Genomic DNA, 26,403 nt, shown 5'->3' with positions numbered 1-26,403 from the left:
AAGGACAGTAAAGGGGGCGGGCAGCGCGCACTCCCGGTACATCAAGACAGAAGAAACTTAGAGTACTTTTTATCACGAACAGATGACCCACGAACTTCAGGCATACTTGAATCAGCAGAAACAGGTTCAACCCCAAAACCTATTTTTGCTTTTAAAAATAGGAGAGCTTCCCCGCCGGTCCCCCATGACACTGCTGTCCCAGCGGGGTTTCTTACAGCACTGTAAGAGGCAGACAATTTTGCCTTCTTGCTGTGACGTACATATAGCAGGATTCCTGCTTGATACCTATTTCAGGCGGTCCACCTCAGACTTGGCAGCTCTGTTGAGCTTGGGATGCTTTTGCTTGTTTGGGTTTTTTTAAACAGCAGTAATGTTTAAGGAGGAAAACTACGAAAACCCCCTGCTATTAGAAGCAGTTGGCCAGCTTTGAAAGAGGCTGTCAGCCACAGCTGCCATTTCCTACAGCAGATGAAATTTCAGATACAAGTGATGCTTTTAATAGTCTCAAACAAAGAGTTTCAATTGTTATTTGTACAAGTTAGCATGGCTCATCTCCACTTTACAGGAAAATATGTTTGCCCTGCATTCTGGGTTAGAAAATGATTTCCATTGAACTTGTGCCTAAGCACCTGTCTTTTGATCCCATCAAATTCACTCTTCATACCAGCATTTATATGAGACTCTTAGGACAAATGCATTTTTTTGACAAGTGTTCAACATATTACGGTAACCAGTTATGAGGTTTCCTGAATGAGCTGAGCAGTGGAGAGTTATCCACTGACACCCCTGAAATTCACCAGCTCTTGTCCCCACCAATCACAGAGCTTGAAGAGCAGGAGCTGAGTATAGCACAACCACCTACCTCCTCCTTGTAACCGCTGGACAGACGTAATTAAAAATAAATATCCAGGGCAAGGAATGTTTGAAATTGTTTGATCTTCCAACACGTGCTGAGCTAATCCAGGCAGGAATAGAGCTGTTGACATTTGTCTTCCCCTTTTTTTATTTTTTGGGGAGTTGGTCCCTTCAACAGGGCATGCCAGCCTCTGGTTGCCAGGCCTTCAACAAAGGGCACACAGACAGATTTTAAATATGCGGCAGTACACATGAAGCTGCTTAAGTGGAGTTCACAAGAGCAGTCACACTTTCACACTCCTGCCCCATGAATCTGAAATTGTTCCATGTTACAGAAGAGCTGCAGATGCACTGGTTGAAAGAAGCAGAGGGATAGGGTCGTTCTGTTCCAGTCAGAGTCGTTCCTCATATAGGGCTGGAGAGATAAGGGCAGCAGCAGCTGCTCTCCCAGTGTAAGCATCCTGTAGGTGTTTATATTAAACAGTCATTGCAGTAAAACATAATGATACTAAACATTCCTGGGACACTCACCAGGCCTCAAGGTTAACCAGTCCTCCACAAAATTCCTCTTTGGAGGTCCAGACACAAGCACTTCCCTCCTCTGGCCCCATGAAGTTTTTATTTTCACATCAGGGGGAGGCAAGTGGGGAGGAAAGTCCTTGCCCAGCAGCTGTGACCTTGGCTTTCTCAGCCTCCATGGCTGCCAGCAAAGCTTTACCAAGGTCTTGTGAGCAAAGTAAATTGCTGCTCCCTGCAGACCTGATTCCAGCTGTGGCTTCTGAACTGGGGAAAGCATCAAGACCTATTCTGGGGCTCTCAGATGGCCTTCATCACTGGATCTTCCCCCGTCAGGGCTCGACCTGTCCTTTCAACAACTGATGTCCATAGCCATCAGAAGTCTGCCTTGGACCTTAGCAGCTCCCGCCCAACATCCTGCATTCTTCCATGCATTTTCTGAGCTGAAAGACACTACCTGAAAGCCATTCCTGAAAGCCAGAGACTACAGATGACTTTGGAAAGCATAAACAACATATGCCACAGTCTGTCACCCAGGGATTATTAGGTTTATTGCTAGAACTCCTCTAAGTACAAGATCACTGTGAAATACAAGATTTAAGTGAACTTAAAGCTAGGAAATGGGAAAATCCATGCAGCCTTTTAAATTTTCTGCAGTTTCTTCATGATACACCTGTAAGCAGCATCTGCTTTGCAGTCTGATGTTCATCTACACTTGTTTACAGGAGCTTTTATTGGGGTGGTGAACAGCTTGTTAAGGGTATGTTTCAGAAAAAAAATTGTGCTATACAATTGCAGAAAAGCCAAAGCTCAGGCAGTTTTATGCCCAGCTATTTGATATTGTAACACTAGACTGCTGAATCTTGCCTTCCATACAGTGTTATCACCACCAATTCATAAGGCATTTTAAGCCCTGATGGTTATCTGCAAATACAGCATCCATCTCTTAAAGCCCGATTTCAACATTCAGTCCTAATGTTGACTGGAAGAGGGGCTGAGAGCCTGGTCTATGTCAGATGTGCTCACAGCACTGCCAGGTGGGCAGGAGCCCTTCTCCCATGTTCCTTCCAGCCTCTTTTTGTCAGAGAAGTGATGAGCGCACCCAGCTCAAAAGCCACAGTCACAGCCAGGTGGGGGAGGATGCTGCTGCACGAGACCCTGACACCCTGAGAGGGGCAGCTCAGTGGCTTCCAGTGCAGCTTGGGGTCAGGTGCTGGCCTCAGCCTTACCTGCAACACCTCCCGTTCCACCAGGACTTCACACCTAAAAGGAAGTGCCTTACACAGAGCAAGGTGAATGTTCCTTCCCCTCCGTCTCCATTTTACAATTCAGAGGGCTGATGGTGAAGTCAGACTGAAGCAACAGAACTGAAGAGACAGTATTTTATTAATTGAACCAACCACATGATTATTTTGGGGAAAAAATTTAAAGCGGCATAATTATTACCTTTTTTCACAATAAAAGTGGCCTTGGCTCTCCAAGACATCTTGGGGTGATCCTGCTGTAAGGTTAATGACAGCTTACATGCCAGAAACACATTTCCCTAAAACTTTTTGAGGCAAGCAAAATTTGACAAACATCAAAAATCAGAACATAGCCTTTCTTTTTATTCTTGGTTATTATTAATATTCTTCAGCCATAGGAATATCAAAGTCTTTGGCAGCAATGAATGCAATTTAGCTGCTCCCTAGAGATGGCTTTAGAGAATGTGTAATCAACTTTATAAATGAGCAGCTGGCCTGCACAGCAAGGTGCAGTCTGCATTTCACCAAAATGAATAATGAATTGCATATACTCTTCATTAAGAAGAAGATTGGCATTCCTTTTAGAAACTGTTTAGAGTAAGTCTCATTTCTTTCACATGTTAAAAGACAAAATAATGCCTGGTTGTTGCTTAATGTACCCAACTTTTACACTGAGTACCTGTGCCCAAGCACCATCAGAGACAGTATGTCTGGGAGGCGGCTCCCAAACATGAGCCATGGTCAGATGCCCAAGTCAGAAGCAGCTCATATCAGTCTGCCCAGACCCTGTGGAGCCTTCAGTGGTGACAGCCTTGAGTAAGTCCAAGGCTCCAGCCTTGCATTTTATCCTTTATTGGACTAAAATTTTTATAATCTCTGGAAAATGGCAAGTATTTATTTTTATATTGAACAAAAGTATTTCACTGCAAGAACTGAAAAACAAATTTCAATGCAATGTCTGTTTCTCTCAAACCTAGGGATCTCTGTGATCCAGGACAAAAGTTTGCTCAGGCCCAAGGGCATTTTGTTGACTTTCCACTGGCCTTTCAGTCTATAATGTGATTTCTCAGGTCTCTGTGTAGACATGATTTGTGTCTCTCATATTCCCATTGAGAATAACATATCCATTATGTAGCCTTCAGCAAAAGCTGCATGACAAGTCTTTTGAGGTCAGATAGGCTACTGTAATGCTTCAGATGGGCAGGCATGTCATACCTACAGTTCTTGTTGTTCCCCACAAAGCAGAGAAAGCAAGCAGAAAGGAAAGGAAGAAAATGTGGAAACTATGAGACCAAGTACCTACCCTCTTCACAGGGGCACATTCACACTCAGATGTACACTTTCTTCTGACAACACAGTCTGAATAGATCTCACTTCAGATCCCCTCCTCCTTCCCCTAGGAAATGTTGTCCCTCACCCACCAAATGCTAGGAAGCCTTTCCTGAGGTTCCTAGGTGTGCCTGATCAGATTTTGCTGGCATTTACATTTCAATTTCTTATTACCAGAAGTGCTTGGAAGACAGCAGGAAGGGAACAAGAGTGGCATCATTGCTCAGAGCTGGCACAAAGATGTCTGTGGATTTTGTTTTTTCTGATAGTGTTGGTTTCACTTAGGAGAGAGTTGTGACAAGAGTGATGGAGGTTGTGTAGACTATATGCAGCAACAACATAAGCTAGGAGAAAAAGTGCACCTGTGGGAGTATATAGAAATACTGCTAGACTTCATGCTCTGTGTGTGCTGCAGGAATTCAGCACACAGCCCCAAGCCTCATGACATTGCTGTAGGCCTGCTGTGTCCCTGCACTTTTTAATGAGTTCAGCAAAACACCAATAATCCTCTGCACAGGTTTTAACAACACAAACACTTTCTGCGGCACTTCAAGCTTCTAATGCTAGAGAGATTCAAAATTAAACACAGCACCCAACAGTCCTATTATATCACTGTTCATATTGTGGCTTCCCTCATTTCACTACATGGGATGTGATAAAGTCAGTGAAGATCTGGAGCATCACATCCGTATACATGCCAAAGAAGACCATGCAGAGATCTTGGCACCTAGTTCTGTTTCCAGCACTGAGGCCATAGCTGGCAACACCATGTGGAATAACACTGCCTTCTTCGGGTCTGCCCAACACTTCAGCAGCGATTGAGTAATGTAGTTAAGGATCCTGACTGTTGCCAAAAGCTAGCAAGGCCCTGATGGGAAACAGAGCTTTATGCTACTGACATACCTACAGCTGTAACCCCAAGCAAGTCCAGTAGCTATTCTAGTGGCAGTTCCCAAACTGGCAATGACCATTGCTCCAACACTGCCCTCCAGATGGTAGCCATCCCAGGTGACATGGCCAAACAGGGGTAAAAGGGCCTGCTTTTTAGCTCTGAGCATCCCTTTGCTTCCTCTTGTTGCCCTCTTGTAGGTATGAAGACAGGGGACATGGGATCTCAACATGGGGTTTAGCAACTTGCTCCTCTCAGAAGGCACCAGAGCTCAGTTCTGCCCATTCAAGGCAATGCTTGGATCTCATTTGCCTTGTTGTACTGAGACCAACACATTGCACCGGGTAGCCCCTTGACTTCTGCATTCTGCTTCTTGATTATTCACTTGCTTGTCTTCTGTTCTCAGATCACCTACAAATTTTATAACACGTAGAATTCACAAAAATGTCATTAAGTACTTTGTTTCTGAATTTTTAAACAAGCTTATTCCATGCCTACTAAGTAATTAGTCTTAAAATATATTTTTAAAGGAAGCTGTAGACAAGAACCAATTTGTTGCTAAAGCCTGAAGATTTTTCTTCATCTGGGAAGCTTGCTGTCCCTCAAAAATAATACCACAGCCTTATGAGGAATGAGTCTGTTCTTGCTGTGTTTTCTGCTGAGCCTCTGGAGAAATGGTCCATAATCTAGGATTGAGAAGGACATTATGGTACTTACGTGGCACTGACACTCCATATGCAGCGAGCAAATAGGTATTTGCATCTTCCCTTTCGAAAGCAAGGTTGTTTTCCCAAGGGAGACCAATTTGTACTTCAGAAAACACATTTCCAAGTCTTATTCTTTTGCTGTTGTTTCTGGGAATAGACAGCACACTGCAGCATATCAAGTGGAAAAATTACAGGAGGCTGACATGCTGTGCCATTCAGATCAGGTCACATCACAGCGATTCAGCTGTGGTAGCATTGAGAAAGAGAATGGCTCGCTAGCAAAGCCAGAACCTCACTGAGCTAGAGAGAGGACATCAAGTCCTCAGAAGAAAGGATAGAATTATTCAATGGCTAGGGATACCTGGGGACAGGAGCCTGGGTAGTCCTCCTGATCCAAATGGTTTCCTGCACAGTTTTTATTCCTCTCTTTAACAAGGAGGCTGGATAACCAGCACTAGTCTTTAATACTTATTTAGGGAGAAAACTAGGGCAAGCTAGTAAGAGGCATTATGCAGGACCTGAAAAGTAACATCAGCTTCACCTTCCCTGTACTTTCATCATTCTCTCTGACAGCAGTTGCTGTCATGAACAAAAGAGTTCGTAGCCCCCCCCCATTCTTCTCCAACTATATAAATGCAACTACTCACACACAAAAAAAAAAGCTAAAAAGATGTTAAATTTTCAGACATTTGAGATGTTTACTGCTTTTACTTGTTTTGAAGAAGGATCCATTACATGCCTACAGTTGTTTATTTGCCCAGCTATGCAAATTCCAAGGAGCAAAAAGCATCCACTAACTTTCAAAGGCCTGGATAGTTTTAAAATACAACTTTATTTTTATAAGTAAATCAAACAGTCTATAGAGAAGCAGCTTGGGCACAAATACTGCTTTAAAGAAAAAGGTCTGGTAGGGCAAGTAATCTACAGTGCATGGGCAAGCCAAGTGCCGCACAGGACTGTGAGGCATGGGATGCTTTTTAAGAGCTGCTACTCAAACTCAATTTCTACCTGCACAGCTGGTCTGTGTTGTAGGGATGGCAGTGCAGAGGGGAGGAAAAACCACATGTGGTACCTTGCCCTCCAAAACAACAGACCCATTTTACACCAAGCCCATCAAGAAGCTCATAATTAAGCACCCAAGAAAAACTCCTGACTACCCTGCCTGCACATGCAGGAGGTCAGCTGCACTCTGCTACCTTTGATGGGTGGTATGCTGTACTATGTGTGTCAAAGGATTTAGGTGGCTCTGTAGCAAATGTTTGTGGTAAAAGCTAGGAGAGAATATTCCAGCAACATGAGAAAACAGAGCATTGCAGTTAAGGACCCACAATGCACCTCTTGGTGCTTTTGTTAATATTTAGGTTTCCTCCGAAGTCTGCTTGTATCCACCACCAAATCTTTTTCTCCCTAATCAGCAAAAGGTCTAACCAGTTGCAAGTAGCAATTAATCTTTTGTGTTATTGACAGCTTTCTGGTGGAATACCATGCACGCACATTTTATTTTTTTTTTTTTAAGGCAGCAGTTACCAACTTACATAATTGTGAGAGGAAATAAAGCAGCAAAATGAAAGTGAAACCCTGTATTGAGCTGTAGTCTTTACTAACAGGTTTTTTTTTTCCCTAACAAAAATTTAAATGTTTTTTGGTAAAAAATAGGACCAACTGTTAAATCAGCATGTATTATTTATGCATTAGCAAAGATTATTCCGCAATTCAGTGCAATCCTCACAGTCAGTCTTCAAACAGAGGGCGAATACAAGACAATGTATTTTTTTCTAGATGAAAAACATGTCAGCAGAGCTCTCATTAGAACTACAATCACAAGAGACGCACTTGACAAACCGCATCCTAACTGTGCTGCTCAAGGGATTTACAGTTGGTTTCTGCGCAAACATTATTCAACGAGACATTTTTCTTCTATGGGCGTCCTGTAGGCCAGCACAGCCAGCAGGGACAGGAGGCCAGGGGTTTTACAGCCATTACCTTTCCTTCCCTTCCCATAACTCTTTCTTTCCCCCTTGCCACTGCATGCAGGTTGAATTTTCTTGTTACTGATTACGTAGTAGGCAATATATCAAAGGCTTTTCATTGCAATCTGTGAGCTCAGTGACTACTGGAGCTGAAAAGCAATTAAGTTTCATGAGGGTCGTTTGGAGGGGTGTTATCAGTGCCAGATCACAGGCCCCTGAAACACAGTCCCTTCGCAAAGACTGCAGCAGAACAAGTCTGGAAGCGCCCATGCAAGGTTGCGTTGATGTCCCACCCTGCCTCCATAAATACTACCCTTCTCAACTGCCGCCTCGCTTGTCCTAGTGTTAGAAAAAAATACGTGAACACTCAGTAGAAAACGTTATTCAAATCCTCAAGTGCAACAATTTTTGTCTTTTCTTCTTTCCCAAAACACAGGCACTGCTTCTCTCAGAAAAAGATTTCACTTCAATCTCCAAGTTTGTTTATTTTATATGCATTTTTTTCCTGAAATTCCTCTTTCAGTCTCTGCTACAGTGCTTGAGCCCTGTGACAGCTTATTATTTCTGTTTGAGAGAAATCCCAGTCACACAGAACATGTCTGTCATCTTGCTCCATATCCAGTTTTTAAAAAAGGCATAAAGCAAATTATTAATAGAGGTGAGCAAGAGGAGACAGAGCTTCTATAATAGCCTCCTGTCCGAACACTAACATTTTAAATCAAGCTCAGATGATTGGACTGTGCTTCACTGACACTGAACATGGATGAGGAGAAAAAAGTGCAACAATGTAAAGATTAAAAAAAAAATATTCTCTTCCCTGTGAATTCATACTTCCTGCCTCAATTAAGATAGGTATGAATAGTGCTGTTACTAGCAGTAACAGCGATGCCACTGGACCAGCAGTGCACAACAAATCCAGGCAACTGATGACAGAGCCTTTACCTTGGGTTGCCCAGGCAGGGGGCTTAGCCTTCTGCTAGTCAAACATCTGTCTGAGGGCTGCCCAGGACCCTTGGAGGAGAGGCCAGCCTGCAGGGCAGTGGGGCTTAGTGGACAGGCAGTTTTCACCCATCAGGGCCACCCTGACTTGGAGCAATGAGATGGCAGCCTGCTCTCCACATGGTCTCATGGCTTCATCCATCACTCTTCATCGCGCACCTCTCACCCATTCGTAAAACTTGTGGGTACAGATTTTACAGATGTCCAACTTCAGCTGCAGTAAAATGAAGATCCAAAGAGTAGCAAAACACTTGCAGAAATGCACGTTTAACCAGGAAGTTTTACATTAAACATCCTCTGTGTCTTCTTTTTTCAATTTCCTGTTCATGAAGATCAAAGTTTGATCTGGGGAAAGCACTTCCTTTGAATTTCTTAGTTAGCTGTGGTTCAGAGATGCATTTAAAAAAAGTCAGATGGAGAAGAGGAAAGGTGCAACTCTGTTATCACTTCCATGTCACTGTTAAATTCATATGGACTAGTGCAAATATGGACTGGTTCCCACACTGAAACAACGTTCATTCTCTGATGCTGCAAGCTAAAGATACAAGTCTTCCACAAAAACCACCATCACAGTTTAATTGCTTTTGAATTTAAGAAAGGGTAAATTTTGTACCACCTTCAAACGCAGTAGCGTCCAGGCATTAAGGAGGCTTCAGGTGGGTCCTCAAAGGGTGCTGTCATCAAGCTGGTTCAGGTGAAAGTGGTCCATTAGCAGGGAGTGCTAGCCAGGCTGCCACTTAGTGTCTCTCTCTGCCACTGGTGCTGATGAAGCAGCTGAGGTCAGGAGCATCGCAGAGTGCTCATTTACACTGCTTTGAAACAGAGCATTCAAACACAGTCTATCTGGCAACTGCAAGAGTAAAGCAACTGGCTGGACTTCTGTCTCCAGTTGCCTTTGACAGTCCCTTGCTGTTGCTGGAATTGGCCTGGCTGTTGATGGCAAGTGATTTCAATGCTTCTGTTGCCTTCAGGCTCAGGTTTCAAGCCTGGTGAGTACATTACAAGTTCCTCTTAGAGCCCAGGCAAACCAAGGCTCTGATTTGGCAAGAACCCTTCAAGGCAGTTGATTTGACACTACCCTGTGACCCCCCATGCATCCCATCCATATGTCCTAACATGTACCAATGGTACCAGAAAACATTTTCCTTGCAAACAGGAAACTTCTTCCTTCCCATATCCATGCTGCATTTCTTAGACAGATACCCAAAATACACAGAAGTTTTAAATATTTTTTTTTTAAATGGATACGGATTCCATCAGCAAGTGCTAACTTTCACAACTGTCCTTTGCTTCAGCACTATTCCAATGCTCTCAGATCCCACACAACCAAATTGAAAAAGCAAATTTACAGTTCTGAGACTAGAGAGGGTCTACTGAGAAAACTACATTAAAATACAAAACAACACCCAAACCACAGTGTGCTGTCTCTTTCATCCCTCCTCTTATAATAGTGGTACCATAGATAAGGTATTTGTTTAAACACTGCTTATAGTGTTTAGTGTATGCATTACGAAAATTGTCGTGTTCTTATGTTCATGGTTTCAGGTCCTGCACAATTAGGATATATCCATCAACACCATTGTAAAACATACATCTGCACTATAATCAAATCCAAACATAAATTGTAACAATCCTCTCCCACAAAATATTATTATGTGCACAGTTTGGAAATTTTAAAAGGACACATCAGTCTTAAAACCTTTTCACTGAAAGCACAAAGAAGAAAAAAAAAATTCAGAGCCCTCCTGACTCTGACTTTCAGCTGCCACATACATGAAACATTAGTTTGGTTCATAAACTTACCAAGATCTGTTTTGAAAAAATAAATGCTCTTAACTCACTATTCATCATGAAAGTTTGTTTCTGAACTTGCTGCTTTGATTAGAAGGTGCTTCCTAGCTATTCCCCTATTCATCCTCTTTCATTTTTGTGCTAGTATTGCCTTTCATCTGAAAAAGTTCCTCTCCTCCAACCCTGGCCAGTTTCCTTCATCAGGGTTTGATCCAGCATCCTTAAGACCATCAAGAATAGAAGAGAACTGTAGTTAAAGCTCCCACGTAGGTAATACACTCCTGCAATATACACATTGCATGGACCGTAGGAATAAATGGCTTCTGATATCTTGAACATCTTCTCTCTGAAACCTGTGCCAAGTTTGTAGCATTGGAGCTACAGTGGTGGACAGGATAGAGGGAAGGCCCTTCCCTAATGTTTCTCACAGTGAGACTGAGATGTCTCCTTCTGCAAGCCCAGCTGAATGGCAGTCTAACCACTCCCCCTTCTATAGGTTAAATGGACACAGAAGGGCAAGCTGGTGAAAGCAGCAGGTCAGCGGCCTTGCTTAATTCTTTTGCATTTCAAAATTCAAAGAGAGAGGAAAAGAAAAGATGGGGGAAATAACCACCCAAATTCAGGTGCAGAAATAGGGAGAAAATGTGCACTATTATGGTATAACTGATCTAGCACTATATTACCTGACTGACATGGGCAAAACTTGCAACTACAGTAGCACAGGGCAAAGTTAGTCACTGCTGAACCAAACATGCCCACTGAAAATCAAAGATGTCCAGTGCCTGACAAAGGGGCCCAAAGACTCCTTCAGGAACCATCGGATTAAACAGCTTTATCACTACAGATTTTCAGGAAAGACTGTGAGACACTTTTAGACAGGGAGAGAGCAGAGAACATTTCAAGCCACTAGGTCTTTGAGAAAGGTTTGAGTAACTGGAGAGAGACACTAAGTCCTGCAGAGTGGTAAATGAAATTCAAAAAGGAAAAAACAAAGCAAAACACTCTTGATCAGCTGAAGTTCATTTTTAGATGTGACATAAGAGGGCTTTCAGATGTTCTTTACCCCTTGTAAATAGCAATGATTCACTTAAAAGTGAGTGGTAGACTTGCACTTGTTATAGAAGAAGTAACTTGCAACTTGCATGCTTTTACACTGTTTTTACACTAACTTCTCCCACCTCAGTATTCTGCCTGGGACCCTCAACAGCTTATTTGCTCCACCACTGCCTATGTTCTCATTGAGAAGGTTACATCTACAGGCATACATACAACGTCCAGAATAGTGGGGCATTAGCGCTAGGTATTGAAATAGAAAGAAAACAATATCCAACACATGAAAAAAAATATGGAAAGCTACATACATAAAAAGTTGTCAAATTCATAATATAAGTAGCCTGAAATAAACTTCATGCAATCCTTGGATGATCCTTGTAAGAAAGTACTGCCAGGAAGCAAAGGCTTGAAATCAGTGTTACAGTAAGTACAAATCTAACTGATTTACTAATGATCAATTTTTTGTGAAGAAGCAATAAAGCAGTTGATATTCTTTTTCTGTATTTGAACCAGGGAAAAATATCTCCAGCTATTGTTGAATCATTCCCAACTTTTCTTCATAGCCCACTACACATTTTTCAGAGCATGCTTCACTTCTCCATGCTCCTGCAGCACCCTCAGGAGGGGGTAACTCTGGCTACCCAGAACATTTCTGTTCTCACCTCCTCACTTTCACAAATTAGCAATGAAAATATTTTGTTTAGCAAGTTGTTTACATTCTGGTTGACAGTTATCTTCCACATTCTCTTTTCTGACCATGCATTTCTACATTTTCACCTTCCAACAGGGACAGAACAGATCAGTAGATAGAAAAAAAGTATCTCTTAAATAAAATGTGGCTTGCTTGAAAACAAAACGAAACAAAACAAACAGAGGTACAATCTCTTGTAACGAAGACAGTATTCCAAAACCAACCTTCATCCCTCCCTAAATCTAAAGCATCCCTCATTCTGGACATAGCTACTGTACACTGCAGACAAATGTAGCAATTCTTCCGCAGAAATACACAAACCCATTGACTGTCTTAGAAAATTCATCAAGGGGCACATGTCCTCCCAACTGTAGCTTAAGTTCTGATTAAAAACAAATATCTCTGCTGATTGTTTCCTGTGTAAGAAGAAGCATTGTAACTATATTTATAGCCAGCTTAAATTTTAGCTCTACAACTCAATGAGCAATCCTATGGAGGATTTAGGAACAAGATTTTAAAGTGCAAAATAAGAATAAAGATCAAAAAGCATAGTATCCCAGTAGCTCACCTGTGAAAAGAAGTTTCTGTTTTGGGTGCAGCAAAGCACCAAACCAAGAAGAGACAAGGAAGGTTAGAAGGCTGGAAAAGCTAAAGTGCATGTCCAAAAGCACAGCCTCTTAACTTTACCTGTGCTTAATATTGTGATACTACCTTTTCAATGTCCATAATACCTCTTTGAAGTAGTGCTGTACCTTGCAAGGACACATAACACTGTCTGTTTCTATGAATCTTTGCTGTCCTACATCTTTGATGTCTCTTGCTCTAGCCACATCAGTGCTACTACTGTTACAGCAGGACAAAAGCATCCTAAGCTTCCAAGCATCCAAGCTTCCTTAGGACAGTGTTAGATGTCAATATCCTGTTTTAAAAGTTGTAGTTGCATATTTAGGAGGTATGGCTAAAATAGGAGATATACAAGCACCCATTTGTCTGAGGACAAGATCAAGTTAGTGAATACAGATGTTCTTTCGCATTGTCTCTTTATACCGTTATTTGATCCAAATACATGACAACTATGCTGCACAGGATGTTTACAGAAATATTCCTGCACAATTTTTCCTCCTCCTAGTTTCTCTGACTGTGATGGATATCCACTGCTTTTATTTTCCATTGATTCTAGATTATAAAGGAACAGTAAAACAGCCTCTTTGCTGCATTTACATTATCCAATGACACATGTCTGAAGTGTTGAATTAGGATTTCAGGTACTATTTGTAGCCTAGGGTTTGCCACATCAGTTTAGAAACTTGCTCCATCAAATAACTCAACTGCTCATTTTCTTGCCTCTTAAAAATTGCTTTTGTCAACTTATCCTCAAGTGAAGGCTATTCCATCATTAGTCAGAGTAAGTGTATTGTCTGCTGGAGATCACTGCACAGGGAGGCTATACAGAAGGATTTCTGTGCTAAACATCACCCCTAGGCAGCCTGCAATGACTGACAGCGTCACAGCTGTGAGGGTGCAGTTTAACTTGAATCAATTAACTTTTTGATACAGTTTGGATGCTGACTGGAATGCTGGAGAAAACAAAAATTCTGTTGTATGAGGAGATTATTGTCATTTTGCTGTGGAAAACAACCCTTTAAAAGTTAATTTAATCAGTTAAAAGTTAATCACCTTACTTCAGCTTGTCAAGTATTTTGGTTTTCTCTGTCAGTTCAAATGTGCCATCACTAATAAATCACAATTTCAGCCCAAAACATACATATATTTTATATATGTTTATATATACATAATTATAATTAGTTCTGATTGTGCTAAGCTGGAAAAAGGAATGAGTCAATTGATCCAAGGTGAGAGGTAAGAGACCTGGAAGAAGAGGATAAAGGGAGAAAGCACAGTTTTGCACCTTTGGGACAAAGAACACTTCCACAGCAAGAAATACAAAGCCAAGAAAATCTGCAGCAGTGCGGAAAGAAGAAAAGATGTAGATGAAAGGCAGCAGCAACATTTAAGAGGATGAAGACTAGGACATTTTAATTCTGATTCTGACATAATTCAGTGTATGAGTTTGGCAAAATGGTTTCTCCCATGACACAGTTCTCCTCTGTTTAAAACTGGAATGATAGTACCTCAGAAACACGCATTGTTGATGGATTATTGTATCCCACTGGCCTTCCCACAGTGTACTAACCACTGATAGAACAAAAGCTTGTGAGTTTTTCTATCAAGGTTTGCAATTGATAAGTAAGGATTTAAGCCTTTAGTTTTCAAGTTCAGGGTAAGAAATGTAATGCTTCCCATGCTGTGCTGGAACTGTCATATGTGCGGCACAGATTTTTCCTCACTCCCTCCTGCACAGAGGATGCTTCTCTGGAATTTGCAGGTGTCCGGTGGAGTAGTGAGAGCTGTTAAACAGCCAGGGCTGTGGTAAGATATTGTCAAGACCAATGAAGTAAGCAGACAAGAGAAGATCTGAGGTGACACGTGCCACATTCATTACTGTGGGGACACAGACACCATCTGGGTCAGAGTTCAGGTTTGTCTGACAGTTCACGTCATTGCACGGGGTGATTTCAGACTGAAGACTCTCATGAGGGGAAAAATGAACTGCAGTAGCTGCTAAGGAATTTGATTTATGAGGCAGAAGAGCTGTCACTTCTAAGCATTCATCAGAGGCTTGGGGGGGCTACCTCTGCAGCGCTTACCACTAAACCGTCTCTAGACCATATGGAGGCTAGCTTTTGTAAATAAGCAAACAGTGCCTCAAAACTTGAGATATTATGCTGGATATTTTGCCAAAGTGTTTCCTTGAAAGAAAAAACAGTGTCAAGAGCCAATGTCCTCTGAAAGATAAAGTTTAAAAAGAAAGTATGTAGAAGTTCCCAGCTGGTGGTGGCATGAGATTAAGAGGAAGCTTTATTGTAGACCTCATTTTACAGCACCCGTGAGATACATGAAGAAGAAAAACATATGTGGAAAACAAAACACATTTCAGTCCTCAACAAAGTTTTAGAATAAACAAAAAATTCATTTTCCTTCTTTTTAGATATTCACATTAATAATATAACTTTTATTAAAGAAATTAATTTCATATTTAATTCAAACTGTTGAAGTAATTTCCAGCACAAACATGTCATCTTTTAATTAAAAGAGGAGTGGACTATTTTTTTTTCTCCAATAACAATCACCCTTTCTGTCCTTGGAGATTCAGCACACATGTTAAAGTCTCCAGAAATACATCAGAAGTTGTTTATTTTTTAAAGTTAAATTATTGCCAGACAGTAGCATTAAGTAGCAACTTAAAGAGTTTATTTTCCACCAAACCTGTAATGAAGAAAAATAAAAAAGAAAAAGGAAAAGAAAAAGAAGGAGCAAGAAAAAACAAAAGCAAAAGCAGAAAAAGCAAAAGAAAAAAGAAAAAGAAAAAAATAAAAAAAGAAAAAAGAAAAAAGAAAAAAGAAAAAATTAAAAAGAAAAAAGAAAAAAGAAAAAGAAAAAAGAAAAAGAAAAAAGAAAAAATAAAAAAGAAAAAGAAAAAGAAAAAAAAGAAAAAGAAAAAGAAAAAATAAAAAAGAAAAAGAAAATGCCAAGGTTCCTAGATTTGGTTTGTTTCTAAAAGCAGAGCACTTTAAAGTTATCTAACAACCTGAAACTGCCTGAACTCAGCAAGTCACTTGAACTGTATTTTATCTTAAAGAAACAAAAAGGTAGATTTTGTCATTTCAGTACAAGACCCACTAATGCTGAGATGTTTTTACATGTGTATGTGTGTGCGTGTGTTGGGGAAGAGACCAATGACAAGGCTTTATCTGTGGCCCATTGATGTTTTTCAAAGTCCTTATTATGGTTCTGGGTAGTCTGTGCTGTAATTTGTCTTATGAGACCTTGTCCACTAATGATATTCTGTTAATAAGCTGGTAAGATGCAGTACTGAGCATTGAAGTCAGAGTGTTGTCCCACAAGTGGACTATCTTACCTGGTGTGCAGTACACCAAAACACACACAGAGCAGTAGAATTTTATTTCTTTCACATTTGCGGAAAGTGGGGTGCTAGGTGGCAATTCCACAAAGCTAGCACACCACACAAAAGAATGTCAGTGTATTTATACACTTCAGGCTACACAAATACACATTTACCATAACGACCACTGGTTAGTTTCTTACCACTTTGTCCCCCACTGGTTAACAACATGCCTCATATCAATTTAAAGTTACAGTGTCTTTTAATTATTCTGCACAAACTCAAAGAGTGAGGAGGGGCAAGTCTTTCTGGTCTTCAACTGAGTCCATGGTTGTGATCTCCCCCTGTTGCCTTTACCTTTTCCCCAGTCACCATAGCTTTTGCTGACTTTCTGCTTCTTTGGCAAGTACCCAACTTTCAGTGCCTTCTAGGCAGGATGTTTCCTTTTCATCAACCTTTTAGTTTCTCTTCAAGGTTACGGTCCTTAGTAATATCTGCATTGTTTATACAAAGTGACCAGGCTCACACAATAAAGCCTTGATTCCCTGTCCTCCTTAGAGGATTTAAATGCAGCACATGTAATTCTAACTTGAATAGTGTAACTATAACCTAGGCACTTATTCAAACATGATTTTGCAGAGGTGTTGCCGAGGTCAGAAAGGACTACCCTCCATATCATGACCACCTCCACAAGGAAGAAAAGATGGGTTATAGCTATAGGTGGCTACTTTCTGAGGGGAGCAGAGGGTTCAATATGCTGGACAGACCCTTGTTTTAGGGAAGCCTGCTGCCTCCCTGAGGTTCAGGACATCACTAGAAAAACTTCCTAGTGCGGTATGGCCCTCAGACCCATTATTGCTTTTCCATACGGGTGGCAATGAAACTGCAACACATAGTCTAAGAGCAATCAAAAGAATTTTGAGGGCCTTGGGATGGTTGGTAAGGGGATCTGGGGCACAGGTAATATTTTCCTCTATCCTTACAGTTTCAGGCAGTGACACTGGAGGAAACATGGCTGGTGTCACTGCCAGAATTTTGGGTTTTTCAACAATGGGAAGCTCCACACAGCACCTTGTTGGTATCAGATGGGATTCATCTTTCTCAAAGTGGGAAGAGGGTCTTTGCTTATGAGCTAGCAGGGCTGATTTAAACTAGACTTGAAGGGGATAAGGTAACAAGAGCAGTGACAACCACAACAGGGAGAAACCCTTCCATGCTGGATGATGTCATTTGTCACCCTTTTCAGGTATGGTGGTTTATGTTGTTGCTGATGTATTCCACTCTCAGTTTCCAGGAGCTGGCAGTAGCAAGAACACCGGTGTGAAGTGTGACCAAGTAGATGATCTGCTCAGCCTGGTGGCAGAGCTTTGACAGGAAGTGGACAGTTAAGGAGGATCAGGAAGTATAAGAAAGTAACGTCAGGCTCACCCGTGACAAGCCTGGGCCATGCTTGGCCCATGTCACCATGGGACAACATGCCAAGGCTAGAGGGATGGGGTGCTAGCAAGGGCCCTCAGGCTGTTGCTTTGCGATATGCTGGGTACTCTAACAGGAGAAGTTGCAGGCCACCATGCTGCTGGAAAGTTATGACCTAGTTGCCATTACTGAAACTTGGTGGGATGAATCCCATGACTGGAGTATGGCTATTGATGGATACAAGCTGATCAGAAGGGACAGACAGGAAAGGAGGGGCAGAGAGGTTGCCCTCAGTGTCAAGAAATGGACAGATTGTGAAAAGCTGTCTCTAAAGAATAGCCATGAGCAGGCTGAAAACTTACAGGTAAGAATTAGAGACTGAGGCAAAAAAGGGAATCTTGTGGTTGGTGTTTACTACAGGCTGACCAATCAAGAGGAGCTGAATTTGCTGATGAAGCCTTCTTACTCCCAACTACAGGAAGCATTGTGCTCACAGGCTCTCATCCTGCTTGGGGACCTCAACCACCCCGACACTGGCTGGAAAAGTAGCACTGTGGGCTGTAGGCAATCCAGGAGACTCCTGAAGTGCATCAAGAATAATTTCTTAGGCCAGAGAATAGACTGCCCTACCAGAGGGAACATGTTACTGGACTTGTGTCACCAATGCAAATGAGCTAATCAGAGACATCAAGACTGGAACCAGCCTGGGCTGCAGTGATCATGCACTGGTGGAGTTCACAATCCTGAAGGATAGGGGACAGGCAAAGATTAAAGTCAGGATGCTATGCTTTAGGAAAACAAAATTCCAGCTCTTCAAGGAATTAGTCAATGAGAATGCCTGGGAAACTGCCAGGAAAGGAAGGCAAGAGACCAGCATGGATGAGTCAAGAACTCCTGGTCAAACTAAAGGGCAAGAAGGAAATGCACAGGCAGTGGAAGTAGGGACAGGTATCCTGGGAAGACTATAGAGATGCTGCCTGGTTGTGTAGGGATGGGGTCAGGAAGGCTAAGATGCTGTACTTGGAAAGGGATGCAAGGAATAAGAAGAAGGGCTTCTACAGGCATGTCAGCCATAAAAGGAAGGTCAAAGAAAGTGTACTTCCCCCTTAATGAACATGGCTGACAAACTGGTAACAACAGATAAAAAGGCTGAGGTACTCAACTTTTTTGCTTCAGTCTTCACTGGCAGTCTCTCTTCCCACACCTCTCAAGTAGACAGACCTCAAGACAGGGACTGGGGGAGCAAAGTCCCTCCCTCTGTAAAAGAAGATCAGGTTTGAGACCACCTGAGAAACCTGAACATACATAAATCTATGGAACCTGACAAGACGCATCCCAGCATCCTGAGGGAAATAGCTGATGTAGTTGCCAAGACACTCTTCATGATATTTGAAAAGTCATGGCAGTCAGGTGAAGTCCCTGGTGACTAGAAAAAGGGAAACATTTCATCCATTTTTAAAAGGGTAGAAAGGAGGACCCTGGAAACTACTAACCTGTGAGCATCACCTCTGTGCCTGGGAAGATCACGTATAGAACAGATGTTCCTAGAAGCTATGCTAAGGCACATGGAGTACAGGGAGGTGATTTGAGATAGCCAGCATGGCTTTACCAAGGTCAAGCCTTGCCTGACCAACCTAGTGGGCTTCTATGATGGAGTGACTATATCAGCGGACAAAGGAAGAGCTACAGATGTCATCCATTTGGACTTTGACATTGTCCCCCACAACGTCCTTCTGTCTAAATTGGAGGGATATGGATCTGATGGATGGACTATTCAGTGGATGAGGAGTTGGCTGGATGATTGCATCCAGACAGTAGTGGTCAACGGCTCAATGTCCAGATGGAGATCAGTGATGAGAGGTGTCCTTCAGGGGCCTGTATTAGAACCAGTATTGTTTAATATGTTCATCAACAACATAGTGGGATCAAATGCACCCTCATCAAGTTTGCAGATGACACCAAGCTGAGTGGTGCGGTTGACATGCCTGAGGAATGGGATGCCATTCAGAGGGACCTGGACAAGCTTTTGAAGTGGGGCCATGTGAACGAACAAGGCCAAGTGCAAGGTCTTGCACATGGGTTGGGGCAACCCCCAGTACCAATATAGGCTGAGATATGAAGGGATTGAGAGCAGCCCTGTGGAGAAGGACTTGGGGGTACTGGTGGATGAAAAATTGGACATGAGCCAGCAATGTATGCTTGCAGCCCAGAAAACCAACTGTATCCTGGGCTGCATAAAAGGAAGTGTGGCCAGCAGGTTGAGGGAGGTGATTCTCCCTCTTTACTCCACTTTCATGAGATCCCACTGGAGTACTGCATCCAGGTCTGGGGTCCTCAGAACAAGAAAGACAGGTCCACATGGAATGGGTCCAGAGGAGGGCCACAGAAATGGTCAGAGGGATGGAACACCTCTCCTATGAGGACAAGCTGAGAAAGTTGGGGTTGTTTAGCCTGAGGAAGGGAAGGGTCAGGGTCTGGGCAGATCTTATTGTGGCCTTCCAGTACTTAAAAGGGGTCTTACAAGGAAGATGGGGACAGGCATAGGGACCATAGCATAGGACAAGGGGTAATGGTTTTAAACTGAAAGAGGGTATATTCAGACTATATCTGAAGAAGAAATGTTTTACAATGAAGGTGGTGAAACACTGGAACAGGTTTCCCAGAGAGGTGGTAGATGCCTCATCCCTGGAAACATTCAAGGTCCATTTGGATGGGGCTCTGAGCAACCTGATCAAGTTGAAGATGTCCCTGCTTACTGCAGGGAGGTTTGACTAGATGACCCTTAAAGGACCCTTCCAATCTCAATTATTCTATGATTCTATGAAATCATTTCCTCTAAGTTTCCTGGGGTTTGCTGCTGTTGGGGGCCTCAGTACAAGAGGCTGCTCAGTAAACACTTTTATTTGTGTGGGAGGCCTTGGAGCTTGCAGGGGCTGCAGTAAGCAATGTTGAGGTTTACTCTTGCTTCTCTGAAATCAGGCAGTTGCTTTCATTTAACCCAGAATAAGACAACTGTGATATTGCCTTGCCTCAAACTTAGGGTAAATGATTCACTTTAATGAGACTAATGAGACACCACTGGCAGCTCCCAGGGCCCGGGGATACTTCCCCAGCCCTGTGAGCTGCTCCAGTCTTACAGGGTAACCATCTCACTGTCCTCAGAGAGAGAGGGAAAAAAATATTCCACATATTTTTAACACTTTTTTTTCTACTTTCTTCACCTGCAGTACCCTTCCTTCCCCTGGTTTGCTCATGCAAGACTAATAATAAGTAAAAGCCAGAAACATAGGATTTTGTACATGAGGCTTTTGATTTCTCAAGGCCAAACAACATTTGTTTTTATGTTTACCATATTACATGTCCCTCACTACTGTTGGTACAGGCACTCCAAAACATCTTTCAAGAAACATACATCCCTCCAAAAACTCTCTCATCTCCCTTCAAAATGTTATTGTTTAAAAAGCATTCCTTATTACCAGCCAGTACTTTATACACAACTTACAAACAAACAAATATTAGTTTTACTACACACTAAGTTATGTTCATCTTTTCAGGAGCACCTAATAGCAAAGAAGCACAAAAGCATAGAAAACTAGAGGAAAATCCTTTTTTCCCCTCTGAAGGAAAAAAAATGCCTTTGCTACACTTTTCAACACTGAAAACTTTTACCACATAAAACCCATGAGTACAATTTGAAAGGACTTACTTTATGAAATACAGGTGCTGAGACACCTGAGCAGGTTCCCTCCCCAGGTTTGTCTGTCACAGGTTGATGCAGACAAGCTCTTAAGGCCCCAGCCTGCAGCCCTCTCTAGCAGCCCCTACCAGGTGCCTGAGGGGGGATCTGCGCTCTGTGGTTCAGTGCTCCACTGAGCAAGAACATTAATAAATAAATTATTAATAAACACAGCAGTAATTAAAGATGCTTGGATTTTTATCTGCATTTCTGTTCAAGAATTTTTTTTTCCCCCTGATTTTCTCCATTTCAGAGTCAAAAGAACTGCCTGATGAGCAGGCACACATGTGCCCAACATCTGGATGCTGCTCTCTGGAAGAGAGTAGCTGGCAGAAGGGCCGCCGTTCTCCACTCAGAGGGGAACCCAGTGGCCTGGAGAACTATGAAAAGCATCTGATGAGGCGAGGAACCACCAACAATTTGATTAACAGCAGGCGTAAACTGGGCCACGTGCTGCAGCTACACACAGCCAGAAGTTCCCATGCAAGGATTAAGCTGCTGCTTGTGGCACGAGGAATTGTCTCCTTTTATTGGCTTTGAAGGTGACTTTTTGTTGACATCACTTGCTGTGCACTGACTGTTAAGCTAGGGGAGGCGGTGAGTGGCTTAGCACCACACCTGGCCTGGGCCACCCCTGCTCCTGCAGCCCCACAGCAGCCCTTTTCTAAGCCAAAAGGGTCTGGCTTCCTCACCCTCAACCCGACTTGGAGTTTTCATTAGAAGATCAATCCTGTGTTTTTTTTTCATAAAAACTCTGCTGATTGAAATACAGCTACCACTCAGTGGATTGAGCCATTTGATTCGACATTTAAATGTAGAAATCTCTTACTGCAGAACTGATTTAACACTCCACTGAAACACCACTGTTACAACATTATTTCCATTATTTTCAGAGTAAGGAAAATTTAAAAGAGTTGCCTGTCCAACCAACCCATTCCCAGCAATTTAACAAGGCTTGCAGATACGGACATTTGAGTGAAAACCCTGGAGCTGCTGCTGGCACTGGTGGCATTGCTGGTGCTTCTCCCATCTGCTTAACATCTGTCTGTGAGCAGCTGAGAGCAGAAGTGAGTGGGACAGATGGACACCCTGGGCAGCTGCACCCAACCCCCTGCTCTCTGCCTTCCCCCAAGAACACACTAAAGGGGCAGCTCTTCTGCAAGCTGGTTGGAGAGAAATATTTTGGTGTGCAAAAAACAGCTGTTTGAGAAGGAGAAAGACATAGTGGAACAGCAGAGGAAAAACTGAGAAAACATGAGACCCCGAAAAATCTCATGACTAGACAAAACACAGGAAGAGTGGAGGAAGAAATCAGTACTTGACTGGAGGAAAATCTAAAATAATAAATAGTGCAGTGGGTGTCAAAACAACATCTTAAAGCAATGCTTTCCTCTATGCCTTTACAGCAGCACTGGACCAATGACTGTTCACTTATGCACAGCTGAGGATAATATATTTTATGAGAATTAATATGAGGATTATATTTTGTTTCTCTTTACTATTGCTGAAAAAAAATGTATTATATCCACCCAAAACTAGTAAGACCTACTTTTCAAATCCAGAATGCATTTTCAGGGACCTTATAAGAAAATCCAATATTCACAATTGCTGCACTGTATAGTATAGCGGAAAGATGGGAAGGTTAGAGGACAGTGAAAGACAAATAATATACCCATCCTCCCACTTTGTTATGTCTTCAATATTTCCTGAGAGATGACTTCTGCTGTCAAAAAATACTTTCACCTCATACATGTGCTCATAAACATGATAATAACGAAAGGGTTAATAGAAAGCATTTAACTTTCTGCCACTTTTATAAGAAGTGTAATAGGTATGTGCTGTCTGTCTTCCATTTTCATTGCTTGCAGCAAAAATATTTTACACATTTCAGCACAGTGATTTCTTCCTTTTCTTGATGATGCTCACCAGAGGACTGTTTCTGAAAGGACAGTATGGTGTCTCCTACACCTGGAAAGACAGTAAGTCTAGACAATAATGTCTACTGCATAAAACACAGTGCATTGCCTGGACATAATATACCAAAACAAACTAAGGATAAGCAGACTGAAATCAATACAGTTAATGCATGACTGAATTTTGTTCATTTTTTTTCATTTCATTACAAATATAAGAACTATTTATCCAAATTCATTTTTAAGACCAATGGCAACAACAAAGTTAGTAAGTAAAGAATAAAAATTTCGTATTTTCATGTGCATTCCGTTTAAAAAAAAATAAAATTCATTTTACATGGAAAAGCACTTCCACATACAAGCAGCAAAAAATGGGCACAGATGCAATGAACAGAACATTGCAGTCACATGCAAAACATCAATAACATGGGAAAAGAGTACGTATTTGTTAAGGATTGCAATTATATTTGGCACATATCATCATGAATCATTATATATACACATACATCACTCACTGGATGCAACATTTGGAAACACATACCAGTGCATGGGATGAATTTGTATCCAATCATGTTTTTCAGATTCTATGAAATGTTTCTAAATTGCCTCATACCAAGGAGAAATTGTACTGCAGTTTATTATGAGCTATTTTTTCCCTCCTAACCTTCTTGGTATTTCGTCTCAGAAATCATTGTCACAGACTTTTACTTTGGAATGTTAAGAGAAGGTGAATGGAGGAGGAGGTAAAAATCCATGGATGCAGAAAGGACAACCAACTTTTAAATGAGCTATTGAATTTTTATTATTGAGGAATAGATAAAAAAGCATTTTCATTAATCTGGGCTTAAGCATCCTGTAACTATGTTCAGTTCTGGGCAAGATTTCATCACCACTTTTAATCTCAAAATTCCTTTTCTGAAAAAAAAAAAAAAAGGAAAACAGCCTTGCAGCAAAAGAAGGCCCAAAGAGGACAATATTTTGATTTTAAAGTTAGGTGCACACCTTACAGCAACACATTTTTCAGTCTTCAGTTTTTGTTCTAGCTGATGTTACATTATCTTCTTACATAATGCTAACAGGCACCAACAGTACCACCTATGAAAACACCTTTACAAAAACAAATGAAGTAGAAAACACCCAAAATGTGCACATTCCTGGCAGCCCTGAGACATGCACAGCTAGAGGACAGCACTTTCCCATTTCACCCTGGTCCAACACTGTAAACCTCATTTCAATGTCTAAATGAAGTTGCTAACCTACGAAAACAGTGGCGAGAGAGAGCAGCCACCCAAGAGGGCTTTGGGAACATCTTCTCTCTCTCCATTGAACATTCAGGGAGCCTATGGAGAGGCCACTTGTCCAACTTCAGAATTTCCACAGTTTTAATCCAGCAAACAGCTGGTCCTTTATGAATTTTTCTGTTCATCATTACAAAAATCATCCATACAAAAGCCCATTTGTTCAAGAAATTCCTCTTACAAATACATAAATCAGTATGACAAGGCTAAGGACTAAAGAATGAAAATGTCAAAAATCAGAAAATGTCAGAGAGAAAACCCTGGTTTCTCTTCCCACTCCCTTCCCAGAGTAGTGGTTCTTTTAGATGAGGCTTAAAGATATTGTTGCAGAGGTTAATGCTCTGAAGACTTAATTTATGCATCTGTAAATGTATGCCTCTGAAATACTCTTGTTCAAAAGTAATTAGGAGGAAAACAGATACGAGGCATCTGCTAGAAAATAAAGTATTCAGAAATTTAAAAGAAAATAATTGGAATTATATTGAATTCAAAATGGCTTTCAGGGACAAGTGACATGATTTCTCATAATGTTAGGCACAGATCTCAAAAGTCTTTAACAGAATGTCATATCTGTAAAAATAAGCTCTTTTTATTGTTTATGTGAAATTCTAGATGAACATGACCTGTCATTTCTTGTAGAAATGCTGGTATAATCTACTATAACTCCTATAGGGCCAACACTGTGCTTTACATGTTAAAGTAAGCCTGATTCGTCTCATTTTATGGCTATGAAGGTAAAGATTACTAGATTTGCCCAGGAAAACATAGTTGAAAATAATTTTGAGCTAAGGGGGTATCAAAGACTTCAGTTTGCAGCAGTGCAGAATCACTGCTCTTCAGGCCACTTTGAAGCAATGATGAATGTGATTTTCAACAGCGAGGAAGAAGGAATTGTAGTTTTTTCTCTTTTGGCACTCTTATGATGTGATACTTGCGGTATAGTAGTTCCATAAATGCAGATCTAATTAAACAGTCAGCACTTGAGTGATACAAATGAAAACGAAACAGAGGATGAAACATTCAGTCCCAGATGACAGGGAGAGCAGGAAAGGGTTATGTGCTCTCCCAGACCTAGACAATGAAGAAAGGATCTTATATCAAATAACATGGTTTATACCCCTGATTTTACAAAGCAGTGAATATTTAAGTGTATGTGAATTTGTAAAGTAATTACTACCTACTTTGCAGTTTTTCTAATGTCAAAATTCGTTAAAATATTTCCATTCTGTTAGGTCTTAAAATGATTATTAAAACTGGTAAGTAAAATTGTTCATGTATAGACAACTGAAACCGTGTCATTTAGAAAGCCTCTTTTACTGGTAACACATCACTCTTGTATACTGTGTTAATGTACATGACATTGCCAATGGTGCAAAAGAGAAAAAAAGAAAACAAAAGTATGGCATCAATTTAAATATTCCTAGGTTGTAACCTGGAATAGGATCACACTGATCACACTGCTGACTGCTTGCAATGAGCTCATCAGCTAGAGCACTATGAAATTGGATCAAGCTGTTTAGCTGGACAAAAAGAAACAAAAGAACTGGTGTCTATGCAGATCCAATTTACAAACACTAGCCCAGGGTAAACCCTGCTGTAAACCCCATAAATTCAGAGTTAAGAGGAGATTAATTTAGTCCAAATTTAGTTATGAAAGAGCTGAAATTCATTAGAGTGGAGATGGAAAAATCCTATGGTTGTGAGCAATCCTAATGTAAGGGACGGCTAAAAGGGAGGTATGGACTGCTAGTTCCTGCAAGCAAGGATGATCCTGTGGGTGGAAAGAAGATTGCAGAAGGCATGCTGAGACATAAACTGCAGCATGAGCACTGAGGAACAGGGGAACCTGACCACCTTCCAACCCCATGGACTGTTTATGTTTGACAGCAAGAATTAAAACCAAAACCAAACAATATCACTCAGTACCATGTAGCAAACCTCATTACCAAGTAGGTCTGTTACATTTCCATTCTTAATACTGTAATCAACATGCCAGAACTGCACAGAAGAAATTCAAGCTTGTAGTTTCTTA

This window comes from Strix aluco, chromosome Z, assembly GCF_031877795.1.
Source record: "Strix aluco isolate bStrAlu1 chromosome Z, bStrAlu1.hap1, whole genome shotgun sequence".
In the NCBI taxonomy this organism is placed as follows: Eukaryota; Metazoa; Chordata; class Aves; order Strigiformes; family Strigidae; genus Strix; species Strix aluco.
This window is presented reverse-complemented; position numbering follows the sequence as displayed.